The 14648-nt window shown below is 31.3% G+C and overlaps 1 long non-coding RNA gene across 2 annotated transcripts; it reads right to left on the reverse strand.

Annotated features, from left to right (window-relative positions):
- Positions 1-11546: 11546 nt before the first annotated feature.
- Positions 11547-14156, reverse strand: LOC139867264 (uncharacterized). 2 transcript variants are annotated; one of them, XR_011765794.1, is made up of 3 exons: positions 13895-14156; positions 13178-13252; positions 11547-12604 (listed from the first exon to the last, which is right to left on the reverse strand). It is a non-coding gene; the product is annotated as an uncharacterized lncRNA (long non-coding RNA). The 2 variants fall into 2 exon arrangements; XR_011765793.1 differs by having other exon boundaries at positions 11547-12610.
- Positions 14157-14648: the final 492 nt, after the last annotated feature.

Genomic DNA, 14648 nt, shown 5'->3' on the forward strand with positions numbered 1-14648 from the left:
TTTTTGATTTCGGAAATAGTTGGGATCGACATCTACCGTTAGCAGAATTTTCCTACAACAACAGCTACCATTCAAGCATTGAGATGGCGCCGTTTGAAGCACTTTATGGTAGAAAGTACAGGTCTCCAATTTGTTGGAGTGAAGTGGGGGATAGACAGATTACGGGTCCGGAAATAATACAAGAAACTACCAAGAAGATCATCCAAATTCAACAACGGTTGAAAACCGCCCAAAGTCGACAAAAGAGCTACGCTGACATTAAAAGAAAACATATAGAATTTGAAATTAGAGAGATGGTCATGCTTAAAGTTGCACCTAGGAAAGGTGTTGCTCGATTTGGTAAACGAGGGAAATTAAATCCAAGGTATATCGGACCATTCAAGCTTATTGATCGTGTCGGACCAGTAGCTTACCGACTTGAGTTACCTCAACAACTCGCGGCTGTACATAACACTTTTCACGTCTCGAATTTGAAGAAATGTTTTGCTAAAGAAGATCTCACTATTCCGTTAGATGAAATCCAAATCAACGAAAAACTTCAATTCATCGAAGAACCCGTCGAAATAATGGATCGTGAGGTTAAAAGACTTAAGCAAAACAAGATACCAATTGTTAAGGTTCGATGGAATGCTCGTAGAGGACCCGAGTTCACCTGGGAACGAGAAAATCAGATGAAGAAGAAATACCCACATTTATTTCCAGAAGATACGTCAACACCTCCAACTGCTTAAAATTTCGGGACGAAATTTATTTAACTGGTAGGTACTGTAGTGACCCGAACTTTTCTATGTTTATATATATATATATATATATATTAAATGAAATTGTTATTTACATGATTATGTTTTTCCAACATATTAAGCAATCAAACTTGTTAAGACTTGATTAATTGAAATAGGTTTCATATAGACAATTGACCACCCAAGTTGACCGGTGATTCACGAACGTTAAAACTTGTAAAAACTATATGATGACATATATATGGTTATATATATAGTTAACATGATATTATGATAAGTAAAAATATCATTAAGTATATTAATAATGAACTACATATGTAAAAACAAGACTACTAACTTAATGATTTTGAAACGAGACATATATGTAACGATTATCGTTGTAATGACATTTAATGTATATATATCATATTAAGAGATATTCGTACATCATAATATCATGATAATATAATAATTTAAAATCTCATTTGATATTATAAACATTGGGTTAACAACATTTAACAAGATCGTTAACCTAAAGGTTTCAAAACAACACTTACATGTAACGACTAACGATGACTTAACGACTCAGTTAAAATGTATATACATGTAGTATTTTAATATGTATTCATACACTTTTAAAAGACCTCAAGGCACTTATCAAAATACTTCTACTTAACAAAAATTCTTACAATTACATCCTCGTTCAGTTTCATCAACAAGTCTACTCGTATGCACCCGTATTTGTACTCGTACAATACACAGCTTTTAGATGTATGTACTATTGGTATATACACTCTAATGATCAGCTCTTAGCAGCCCATGTGAGTCACCTAACACATGTGGGAACCATCATTTAGAAACTATCATGAAATATCTCATAAAATTACAAAAATATGAGTAATCATTCATGACTTATTTACATGAAAACAAAATTACATATCCTTTATATCTAATCCATACACCAATGACCAAAAACACCTACAAACACTTTCATTCTTCAATTTTCTTCATCTAATTGATCTCTCTCAAGTTCTATCTTCAAGTTCTAAGTGTTCTTCATAAATTCTACAAGTTCTAGTTTCATAAAATCAAGAATACTTCCAAGTTTGCTAGCTTACTTCCAATCTTGTAGAGTGATCATCCAACCTCAAGAAATCTTTCTTATTTATAGTAATATATCTTTATAATACAAGGTAATACTCATATTCAAACTTTGATTCAATTTCTATAACTATAACAATCTTATTTCGAGTGAAAATCTTACTTGAACTGTTTTCGTGTCATGATTCTGCTTCAAGAACTTTCAAGCCATTCAAGGATCCTTTGAAGCTAGATCCATTTTTCTCATTTCCATTAGCTTTATCCAGAAAACTTGAGGTAGTAATGATGTTCATAACATCATTTGATTCATACATATAAAGCTATCTTATTCGAAGGTTTAAACTTGTAATCACTAGAACATAGTTTAGTTAATTCTAAACTTGTTCGCAAACAAAAGTTAATCCTTCTAACTTGAATTTAAAAATAAACTAAACACATGTTCTATATCTATATGATATGCTAACTTAATGATTTAAAACCTGGAAACACGAAAAACATCGTAAAACCGGATTTACGCCGTCGTAGTAACACTGCGGGCTGTTTTGGGTTAGTTAATTAAAAACTATGTTAAACTTTGATTTAAAAGTTGTTCTTCTGAGAAAATGATTTTTCTTATGAACATGAAACTATATCCAAAAATCATGGTTAAACTCAAAGTGGAAGTATGTTTTCTAAAATGGTCATCTAGACGTCGTTCTTTCGACTGAAATGACTACCTTTACAAAAACGACTTGTAACTTATATTTCCGACTATAAACCTATACTTTTTCTATTTCGATTCATAAAATAGAGTTCAATATGAAACCATAGCAATTTGATTCACTCAAAACGGATTTAAAATGAAGAAGTTATGGGTAAAACAAGATTGGATAATTTTTCTTGTTGTAGCAACGTGAAAATTGGTAACAAATCTATATTAATCATATCCTAGCTAACTTATATTGTATTATATATGTATTCTAATATATTATGTAATCTTGGGATACCATAGACACGTATGCAAATGTTTTGACATATCATATCGACCCATCTGTATATATTATTTGGAACAACCATAGACACTCTATATGCAGTAATGTGTGAGTTAGCTATACAGGGTTGAGGTTAATTCCAAAAATATATATACTTTGAGTTATGATCTAGCCTGAGACGTGTATACACTGGGTCGTGGATTGATTCAAGATAATATATATCAATTTTTTTCTGTACATCTAACGTTGGACAACTAGTTGTAGGTTACTAACGAGGACAGCTGACTTAATAAACTTAAAACATCAAAATGTATTAAAAGTGTTGTAAATATATTTTGAATATACTTTGATATATATGTACATATTTGTTATAGGTTCGTGAATCGACCAGTGGCCAAGTCTTACTTCCCGACGAAGTAAAAATATGTGAAAGTGAGTTATAGTCCCACTTTTAAAATCTAATATTTTTGGGATGAGAATACATGCAGGTTTTATAAATGATTTACAAAATAGACACAAGTACGTGAAACTACATTCTATGGTTGAATTATCGAAATCGAATATGCCCCTTTTTATTAAGTCTGGTAATCTAAGAATTAGGGAACAGACACCCTAATTGATGTGAATCCTAAAGATAGATCTATTGGGCCTAACAAACCCCATCCAAAGTATCGGATGCTTTAGTACTTCAAAATTTATATCATATCTGAAGGGTGTCCCGGAATGATGGGGATATTCTTATATATGCATCTTGTTAATGTCGGTTACCAGGTGTTCACCATATGAATGATTTTTATCTCTATGTATGGGATGTATATTGAAATATGAAATCTTGTGGTCTATTGTTACGATTTGATATATATAGGTTAAACCTATAACTCACCAATATTTTTGTTGACGTTTAAAGCATGTTTATTCTCAGGTGAATATTAAGAGCTTCCGCTGTTGCATACTAAAATAAGGACAAGATTTGGAGTCCATGTTTGTATGATATTATGTAAAAACTGCATTCAAGAAACATATGTCGATGTAATATATTTCTATTGTAAACCATTATGTAATGGTCGTGTGTAAACAGTATATTTTAGATTATCATTATTTGATAATCTACATAATGCTTTTGAAACCTTTATTGATAAAATAAAGGTTATGGTTGTTTTAAAAATGAATGCAGTCTTTGAAAAACGTCTCATATAGAGGTCAAAACCTCGCAACGAAATCAATTAATATGGAACGTTTATAATCAATATGAATGGGACATTTCACACGACGCCCTCCCCATTTTACGAGACAGATCCTCTTATGGTTAGGATAAGTCTGACCACTTGGCGACCCTGTTTGATGCTGAGGTCCGTGAATTTCCTGCTGATTTTAGAGATGATTTTTCGTCAACCTACAGCTGGTCTGGACGACAACTTCTTGACCTAAATCAAGAAGCACATTTCTTTTTCGGAAGACTTTACTTCCTTTTAATAATGAAATTGATTCATCATGTAGATCCATCTTTTCTTTCATCTTTATTACAATATACCGGGTAAAACTGATTAATATAGTTCAAAACAAAAGCACCTGCAATAACTTTACAGAAACATATGATAGATAGTTTTTATTTGAATAACTTGGTACATTCTCCCCACACTTGGCTTTTTTCATGCGTCTTTTTATTTCTAATAAATAAATTCAAGCGTTTTAGTTGTTTCTCAATTTATGTCCTCTTTTTAGGGTAACAATAATTTCGGTATTAACACATAGTTTTATCGTTCATAAATATGTATAAACATGATTTTGAATTCATTTAGTTGAAATTTTTTTAGATTTTCATAAAAATAAGCCAAGTATAAACCCGAGAGAATTTATAATCCTTCCCCACACTTGAGATCATGCAATGCCCTCATTTGCATGAAATCGGACTATAATTATAAATTCATTACTTTTGTTGTTTTATCACACATGTTTTTCTTCAAAAATGGTTGCTTTTCTGAACTGTTTGCTAATCTTTGAAAATAAGTCTTTTACCCTAATTTACCATGCAATTTTATTAACGAGTTATACACTAACCCAAACCCCGAATTTAATGTTAAGTGGGGTTAGACTTCCCCGCACTTAGCTGACGACATGTGAAGTAGGTAGAATAAGTTCCACGAATTAGAATAGTGAACCAGTTATTTACATCTTGGGTGGTATAAAATATATCAATGGGTTTAAAGTTTAGACCCACCCGATCGTCACTACTTAATTCTTTCTTAAGTGTAGCTTTTAGTAAATGGATTTGTCTCTTTTCTGGTTCTTGGTCAAATGGATCGTCATACACTGACATACATATTTCTTTAGGGTGGACAATTCCTAACATTTCCTTCCATTCATTCTCGGGATCAAAGTTTTCACCTGTATTACCCAATAGGGTGAAATCCGAGGTGTCAATATCTATTACAGCTCGTAGTTCATCTTCGGTAGATGACTCATCTATTGAGAATATTGGGTTGGAAGGTTGTGGAATGGTGAATTTCGGGATCGAAGCAAAATCTTCTTCTTTATCGGTCCTTATCGGTCCCACCACTTTGGTCTCGGGGGTAAAATTTTCAAGGTCGTCCTCCCAAGAGTACCAATTTGTCACCCTTACTTCTTCTTCATCCATAGATGGATCGATGATTTTGTTGGTAGAGGCTAATGTGTCGGTATGTTGTGAAATTGGTAAAACTGAATAAAAAGTATCATCGGGATAGTTGGTGATTTCGGAGCTCTCGAATTCATCAAAATTCGATGATATGAGATTTTTTTGTACATGACTCCTCAGATCAACAGGTGTATAGTTTGATAGAGTTTCAGCCTGCCAATTTGCAAACTCTCTTATATGTTCTTTTTGAGCGTCAAATTCTTCGAGTTTGATTTTCATATAATCTAAAAAAATTTCAGACACATAATTTTCCTCGTCCTCTAGTTGTTGAATTTGGATATATTCTTGGGAATAATCCCAATTTGAATTGCATTCCTCATAATCATTCCATTCAGGTTCCATGGGTGCATAATTTTCCATAGGAACGTAATAATAACATTCCCATGTTGAATGATAATCTCCACAGATTTCACAACCAGTTATTGTTTCGTCATTCGTGATCCAAGATTGACCGAACGAATTGTCATCAACACCCATTTGAGAGTATTGATGTAATAGATTTCGTATGTCAGAAAGAGTTTCCAAAATATATTTGAGATTTTTCATAATACGCTTATTACCAAATTTTATCTACAATATGGTGCATTTACTAATTATTCTATTAGTTATAAAACTATAAATTAAATAAGTTATTAAATTAATAGACTTTTCTGCTTTTGCCCACGTTTCGAATAGCCAAAAGATGCAGCAGGTAGCCAGGATCCTTTAAATCGGAAAATCCACAACTCGCCACTAACAAATCCAACTATTACTACGAACCAGAAAATTGGTGTCTATTAATTTAATCGCTAACAATAAATAATTTTTTTTTAAATTAATTCAACTTAACTAATTTACTTAATCTAAATCTAAATACTTATAATTAATTTAATCTTATTCTAGTTATTTCTATTATTAAGAATAATTATTCTATTTTTATTATTATTTAAATACTATATTTTAACAACTTAAATGCTAGTTATTTATCATATTCTAATTTAATTAACTAAATATTAAAACAAACACAAGTGGACAAGAGTGCAGAGATTTTCAATGACTCTTTTGTTGCATATATGCAACATGGAATCTAAAAGGAACAACTACTCACAATTCAAAAAGGGTGTCCTGTCAACAGCTTTTGAGAATTCACAATACACGCACATTTTACGAATTATTGCTGTCACGAGCAGTTTTTTTTTACTAATTACTTTTTAACACCTATTATAAATACAAAATATTTTTACAAAATAAGAAATTATATATTTTTACAAAAATATAGTTTTAATAAAATATAGCGTTTTTCAGCGTCCCCGGCAGCGGCGCCAAAAACTTGGTGTACGAGCGGAGGTGTACGAAATACTATTATTTTTAATACGAAATACGGTACTAATTACACAAGTTTTATTATTTATTTACAGATAGGATATACCTAAACTCTACTACAACACTATAGGCAGTGTACCTAATCGTAGAGTAGTATAGTTTTTAGTAAGTCCGGTTCGTTCCACAGGGAGACGACTTATTTTACACTATATTTTAAACAACTGTATTTGTACAAAATATAAATATATATATTACAATTATTATTATTATAAAAAGGGGATTTACCGTTTAATGAACGGTTTGTCGATTTTAAAACTTAAGTCACAATTAAAACCTAATGCAAAAAATATTATATATAACTTAATTTAAAGCGTAAAATAAATAACGATATTTAAATGACGATATATAAAATTGCGATAAGAAATGAAATAAAAGTATTATGCTTATTTAAACTTCCGTAATCATGATGTTTGACGTTTTGATTTTAATTTATTACCCTGGGTTAATTGTCCTTTGTCCTGGATTTATTTGATACCTATCTGGTTTTTGCCCATAATTGTTCATCGGTCATAATTATAATATGCTCGTCAAATTAACCTTATTCCCGAAGTCAAATATTCCAACTAATTAGGGATTTAAACTGTAACAAGGTTTTAATACTTTGTTAATAATTACACCAGGTTATCGACTACGTGTAATCCAAGGTTTTAATACTTTGTTAACAATTACACCAATTACCCTTGTATGTAATTCACCCATGTTTTAATGAGTCCATTGACTATAAATTCATCCCCGTCTCCGGTCAAATGAACAATTATTAGTATTTATAAATATCCCGCTCACCGTACCCGATCAAGCGTATGTGGTTATTTATAGTTACGTCAAATTGTAAATCTCTATATTAATCAAATATAAAATCCATTAATAGCCCATAGTCCAACTTCCACAAGTGTCGGTCTTTTGTCCAAACCCCAATTATGGTCCAAAGTCCAATAACCCCGTCTTAATATTTAGTTCAACATCACGATTACTTCGGCTCAAATAAGCATAATAATAACTTAGTTACGAGACATTAATTTAAAAAGGAAGAACATAACTTACAATGATTATTTATCGCGTAGCGTTACACAGACAGAACTTCGACTTTAAAACCCGTAAAATAACCTTTACATTACCCAAACTAACTAATATAAAACTAAACTATTTTATATATATATATATATATATATATATATATATATATATATATATATATATATATATATATATATATATATATATATATATATATATATATATATATTATATATACTATTTATACATAGGGAGAGATATATGATAGATGGTGTAATTTTTTCGTTCAGAAGCTGGAGCTATTTATAGGAGTTTTGAGTTTTTGATCCCCATGCAAGTGCATGAGGTTTTAGTGTATTTGCCATGCACTTGCATTGGCTTGGTTTCCAGCTCATGTTCTTTTAACTCCTAGCTCGTCGACATAGATAAATATATATATAATATATATATATATATATATATATATATATATATATATATATATATATATATATATATATATATATATATATATATATAATTTACATAATTATATAAATATTATATTATATATTTTTGTGCATAGTTGACTTGTAATTTTAGGTCCGTTGACTCGTACGTTGATACTCGGTTTATGTCTCGATTCCGGATTTTCAAACGTCTTTTCGTATGATTTAATATCTTGTACTTTGCGTTCCGCGACTTGTACTCTTATCAATATTTAGACGTTGATCATCAATAAATTGAACCACTTGGATTGTAACTTGTACGTTTGAGCATTTTGGACGTTTGCGTTTTCAAATCTTCGTTTTCTTCTTTTGTCTTTGCACTTATTTAATATAAACGATTACAACTTAAAAATAGAACAATCACAACTAAAAACTTTACATATTGGAAGGATATTGCGACTAAATATATGATCATTTTGAGCACTATTACGAACACAACTTTCTGACCATGGATTTAAGTTCTGTAAGATTCCTATTTATTGTGATTCAAAGAGTGATATTGCTATAACTTGCAATCCTGTTCAGTATGCAAAAACAAAAGACATAGACATTCAGTATAACTTCATAATGGATAACGTTGAAATATGTCACATTGAATTATATTTTGTCCCTATAGAACATCAGTTAGCCGACTTATTCACTAAACCATTAGATGAACAACGGTTTAACTTTTTGAAACTGAAATTAGGGATGTTGACCTTACTATCAGATACTGATTATGTTGTCTAGATTGTGTTTTCTCACGGATTCATTTGTACATATTTAGTGGAAAAATCTAAAATATTTGTTGTTTTTCATATTGATAATCCAAAAATATTTTGTTAGTTCTCACGCATTATGATTTTTGTCACATAACAGTGAAAAACCCGTGCTTTAGTGTTTTTTCTCGCAGGTATAATAGATCAAAATGAGATGGCTGATTTCGAATGTTGCACTGACAGAATAGCCATTAATTTTTGATTTGCATGTAGGATTGCATGGCATCTAGGGACTAACTGTTGCATTCATGCTTTTTTTTCTAGTTTGTCTACCTGCATCTTAGTCTTTATATGGTTATCATTTCATGCATGCTGCTTTTAGTTATTTTCCTACAAAATCGAAAATTTGAAAATTGGGAGATTGCGCTTAACGCATGTTGGAGATAACGAGAACTTTACTGAACTGCGAATGGATAATCGTTTACTAACGACTGAACTGAACGCTTATGTATATCTGTTATGTGTTGTACCGGTAGACGTGACAGGCGACTTCTTTGCATTAGACAATCATACTAAGAATAACGAATCATCTAAGATTCCAAAGTCATGGACGTTCTATAGCGTCACCTAACTATCTCCGAAATTGTATCTAGTGATAATTGTTGAGGAACTCGATAGTCGATTGAGCGTATCCCTTGTTATAATTTACAATCATTAGAAAATGGTGGTGTTGAATATTCCCAAGTAAAATTCAATATTTTCTCTACCATCAAGTGTCAAAACTAAGATGGGATATTCAAAATATCATACTAAGAAGTTGAGGGTTATCTGTCTGGTTGGTGCACATCACGTTGTCGCGGGCCTAGGGATGGCAATGGACTCCGAAAAATCTGCGATCCGCGGATATCTGATCCGTGATGGGTGGGTAAAATCATAAAATCTTGCCCGCGGGTACGGGTCGTGGATACGCAAAATCCTTCGCGGGTAAAATCTGATTCGCGAATATATTAGAATTTTTTTTAATTTACCCGCATATATATGAATACAAATATTATTTATATTTGTTATTACTTATGATAGGATAGGATGATAAACTACTATAAAACACTACTGTATATAACATATTATTATGTAAATAATTATATAACAATAGTATAAAATTATATAATCTAAAAGACTAATCATGCAATTATTTGTTCGAAAGTTTAAAATTTAATTATTCAAATCAATGTCTCGAATAATATTTATAGTGCTTGAAAAGTTTATAAAATATCTTGTTTAGTGATAAACTAAGAAAATGTATTTGAATTTTTACGATTAAAACTTATGTATTATATAGAATACTAGATTTAAGAGCCCGTACGTTGCACGGGGACTCTTCCGCAAATAATCTTGAATCTTAGAATGATATAGCAAGTAACCATATCATATAGTCAGTGTCACAAGTATTTTAGGTGAATTCCTTAATTATGTTTTTTACACAAAACCTATAGATTAAGACTACTAAATCCGATAATAGCAAAACACATCACCAGCATTATTGATAATTGGAGGTCTATATTTATGAGTCCGTGCATGTCACGGGGACTCTTAATCAAACTAAGTTGTGATTGTTGCTAGTTACATAACTAACATGCGGATGCAAACCAAAGTGATTATTGATGAAGTTTTTTAATAATAAGCATATATGATTTCATTAAAATCTTACAAATAAACACAAATAATTCATTACATAACAATCATAGCAAATCAACAAACAATCTGGATGAATAATGATATGACCCATTTTAAGTTTCAAATTTGGCAAGAATCGAACAAATTAAAGTTAAGGATGATCAGCAAATACTACCCGCAACTACAACCAATAAAAAGAAAACATGGTTTTCTATGCAAAAACATGTTTAAAAAAATGTGTTGATATTGTCACACTATCCTATTGATATAAACTGACAACATGCAGAATATACTCACTATAATAACAATAACATAATACTCCGTAGTACTTTAAGTCATAAGCTCGGACCATGACTTTTGTGAGGACATCCCAGCTTCTAACCTCTCCAATTGTCTCTCCAGTTTCAGCTCGTTAAACCCAAGTCTGAGTGCCTACAAAAGAAAAATGGATGTAAATAACCACCACTAACGAAATGACATAGAAAGGCCAGAGAAATAAATAGCATTATCTATTATTTATAATTTATATTCATTAATCATTAATAAAAAGAATCAATAACTGTAAAAGGAGTTGTTTAGTTCCAGTTCCATTTCAATACTTATAGATAGATGTTACTGACAGATAAATTACTTGATTGCTTTTAGTTTGCACACAAGATAGTATCGTAGTTTAAACAAACAATAGCAAAGATTAACAATAATCCTTCAGGTAAATTGACCTAGATAACAATAGGAGTAATGAACTTGCACACAAGGACATGTCATATTTACTATAATTAAAGCATGTTAGGTTATATATGAGATAAATTAAAACAAAAATATTGATGATATGAATTACTGTTCACATACAATCTAAACTACTACTTAATAAACAACAAAACATCATAGCTCTTAATATGGAATTATTCATATATGTATAAAAAAACTCTACAACATCCGACAACACATTAATTCTACAAAATATGATATTGCACCCAAAATTTTAGCAAATGAACTACTAAAGGTACCTGGTGAGTCATTTAGAGGTGGCAAATCTGACCCATTTACCTATGAGTCAGCTGTATTTGGTAAATCAATCAAAACCGATAATACCTGTCTGATAGTAGAGCCCGAGACATATGCCGCATCTGCGAAAACAAATAATGGGACATACCAAGAGTCAAAAAACAACAGTATACATCAAATGTATAGCATATAAAAATTAAGACATGTATGATATCGGTGCTAGATGAAGGTTGCTGAAACTAATCTGCTGAACTATAGTTGACACCTAACAGGTAATCAAATACGACTGTTTAAATAGCTAACAATGTACAATTAGTAAATAGACCAGAGATAAGTATATTGCAACTTACCATCCGTACCCATATTTGCATCTATGGACAGCTCAAAATATGAAAACGGGTCACCAACTAAAAGTAACAGCAAACAAACACAACCTTTATTGTCTCGGAGGAAAATGTTTCAGGGAATCGTGTTGCTAAAAGTGGTTAAAAGTCTGAAATAAACCGAGTGAGATTTGTAAAACCATTCAACATTGGACAGAGAATCACTAAATAAAATCACCCCACTTCAGCTACATAAATTGCTTAAACTTTCACCTGAGTAAATTGGCCTATAAACCCAAAACCTATATAACACAACTCAATTTTTTTTAAACAGATTATATTTTGACAACATAGCTTCCGTGACGTATTCAACCCGCACAAAAAGTATCCGTTTTGAATGAACACATTGCCACCTCTAAACAGTTTGGTATCAATAAAGAATAGATAACATTAGATAAAAAAGAAAAAAAAAACACCTTATGTTGAATATGAGTAGCAACAGAGTGGTGACAATCAACTCCGTGATTTAAAGTCGCAAAAGAGCTGGAATTTGGTTTTTATATGACAAAATTCACCTGCAACTATAAAATATGCAACTGAAGGTTTTTAAAAATTAAACATCCAGTTCAACCCATTAAAACCATCTGTTGACACATCCAGTTTTATGAAGCTACTTAAACCAAGTAATCTTACTACTACTACATATACTCTACTAAAAGTCGCAAATCTTGATCATGAGTTTTAAACCTTGGAGTTCAGGCCACAAAAAAAATATATATATTATACCTCAGTTTTGTGAAGGCACTAAAAAAGTGTTCGAGTGCGAAAACCTCCCTAATTTGTTTGTTACAGAAGTTGGACTATTACCTATAGCGCCTCTATGACCATTTTAACATGTCAATTATTTTATTTATAGAACTAAAACAAATAAAAGGTTGCGGGCGCCCAACACGACCCGACTAATTTTGGGTTGAACTAAAGAGCTACAACAGATCTTGACCCAACTACCGGTTATCCAACCCGCCCCTTTTAACCTCTAGTTGTTACATGTAGAGTTACATGCAGCTACGTACGATCAACTACTAAAATTTTGTGTCCCAAAAATGCCACAACAATTACGATATATTAAGGAATAAATGATCATGTACCTGACAAGATAAACATCTATAGTACCCATTGTGCTCCTTAGGACTATTCTATATCTCCTTGGAAGAGTCAGTAGCCTTACAGACAATTAAAAAAAAAAAACTGTAAGCTCCGTCTAGCGTCATAATCAAATTTAAATCATATCTTGTAACACAGAGGAGTTGCAACGTCAATTATAATAAGTGCAAACCTTCAAACCCAGAATTAAAATTAGCTCAATTAATTTATGATGAAAAATACAAAAATACTCGCAGACTATTCTTTAAATGGATTAGACCATAGTGATGTTAGCTTGTGTGTTTCTTTACAACCATGGCAGCAAATCCAGTAGCAGGTCATGTATGGAATGATAAGTTTGCAGTCTACATCTCCGGTACACATTACACATGATTTATGCACATTATATATATATATATATATATATATATATATATATATATATATATATATATATATATATATATATATATCCTTAATATATATATATCCTGCACTTAAAATTAATGATATTTAGTCACATGATTTATACATGTGAGACTAATTAAGATTCTAATTTGTGTTATAAAACTATTTTTTTAATATCAGCAGAAAAATTAAATAAATAAAGAAGCAGACATCTTTATTCATCAAACTTAAAAAAGGTGAAAAGATTAAAAAAATCACTTTCAACTTAAAAAAGGTGAAAATTAAATAAAATCAAAGAAACGTTTTAAACATACCTTATCTGAATCGTCAGGTTTTGGAGACTGGAAGATTAGATGAAATTGAAAGGTCATTTGATTAGATCAAATCTTCTTCCAATTTTTGAATTTTCCATTTTTGTTGTTCTTGTTGTTGATCAATAAATCTTACCGATTAGAGATTGATCGAGTGGTTTTTTTTTCTAGAAACTGATTTGGATTTTTTAAACTCTAATTGATGAATTAGGGTTTGTAAAAGGTGGATTGGAAAAACGGGGCGTAGGAGATGAGAGCTGTGGATTTTTTTTTACGTGTTTTTTTCTGGCCGATTAAAGATGACAGGGTGTAATTTCTGATGATTAATTAGGGTTAATTGTGATTAAGTATGTAATTTACATGTCAGCAGACCAGTTTAAGATTTAATTTGGGAGTGCCACGTTGGATAAACCTTCACGATTTATAAGATGTAATAGAAGATAGATAGATAGATAGATAGATAGAATTATATAAGATCTGTGGGTAATACCGTGACTCATGGATATCCGCGGGCACGAGTTTGGATCCAAAATTATATCCGCCCATGAAGATCCGCGGGTTCATGAGTTGACAAAAGATCCGCGGGTACGAGCGATGGATCTAGTGGATTTGAATCCATAACCCGCGGGTGCAATCCCTACACGGGCCTTCGTACTTAAAAATCGAAATCAAACCCCTAAATTCAGAGAAAGTTAGTTTATGTAGAATTAAATGTTCCTTGTTGCTTAAAGTCGAAAATTGTGTTCTTTATTGCGGA

Source organism: Rutidosis leptorrhynchoides, chromosome 9 (assembly GCF_046630445.1).
Source record: "Rutidosis leptorrhynchoides isolate AG116_Rl617_1_P2 chromosome 9, CSIRO_AGI_Rlap_v1, whole genome shotgun sequence".
In the NCBI taxonomy this organism is placed as follows: Eukaryota; Viridiplantae; Streptophyta; class Magnoliopsida; order Asterales; family Asteraceae; genus Rutidosis; species Rutidosis leptorrhynchoides.